General features: G+C 59.9%; 1 protein-coding gene across 3 annotated transcripts in view; it reads right to left on the bottom strand.

Annotated features, from left to right (window-relative positions):
• Nucleotides 1–779, bottom strand: part of cdc42bpb (CDC42 binding protein kinase beta (DMPK-like)) — a 49,021-nt gene that overhangs the window by 42,720 nt on the left and 5,522 nt on the right. The gene's annotated exons all lie outside the window — the stretch shown is intronic.

Genomic DNA, 779 nt, shown 5'->3' with positions numbered 1-779 from the left:
CGTCCCTCTCGTCTCGCTGTCGTCAGGCTGTCGTCACACTAGTCTCGCTGTCCTCACGCTGCCGTCAGGCTGTCGTCAGGCTGTCGTCAGGCTGTCGTCACACTAGTCTCGCTGTCCTCACGCTGCCGTCAGGCTGTCGTCAGGCTGTCGTCACACTAGTCTCGCTGTCGTCACACTAGTCTCGCTGTCGTCACACTAGTCTCACTGTCGTCAGGCTGTCGTCACACTAGTCTCGCTGTCCTCACGCTGTCGTCACACTAGTCTCGCTGTCGTCAGGCTGTCGTCACACTAGTCTCGCTGTCCTCACGCTGCCGTCAGGCTGTCGTCAGGCTGTCGTCACACTAGTCTCGCTGTCGTCAGGCTGTCGTCACACTAGTCTCGCTGTCCTCACGCTGCCGTCAGGCTGTCGTCACACTAGTCTCGCTGTCCTCACGCTGCCGTCAGGCTGTCGTCACACTAGTCTCGCTGTCGTCACACTAGTCTCGCTGTCCTCACGCTGTCGTCACACTAGTCTCGCTGTCGTCACACTAGTCTCGCTGTCGTCACACTAGTCTCGCTGTCGTCAGGCTGTTGTCACACTAGTCTCGCTGTCGTCAGGCTGTCGTCACACTAGTCTCGCTGTCCTCACGCTGCCGTCAGGCTGTCGTCAGGCTGTCGTCAGGCTGTCGTCACACTAGTCTCGCTGTCCTCACGCTGCCGTCAGGCTGTCGTCAGGCTGTCGTCACACTAGTCTCGCTGTCCTCACGCTGCCGTCAGGCTGTCGTCAGGCTGTCGTCACA

Source organism: Micropterus dolomieu, linkage group LG10 (assembly GCF_021292245.1).
Source record: "Micropterus dolomieu isolate WLL.071019.BEF.003 ecotype Adirondacks linkage group LG10, ASM2129224v1, whole genome shotgun sequence".
In the NCBI taxonomy this organism is placed as follows: domain Eukaryota; kingdom Metazoa; phylum Chordata; class Actinopteri; order Centrarchiformes; family Centrarchidae; genus Micropterus; species Micropterus dolomieu.
Note: the sequence above shows the minus strand (reverse complement) of the source record. Positions and strands in the feature narration are given on the sequence as shown.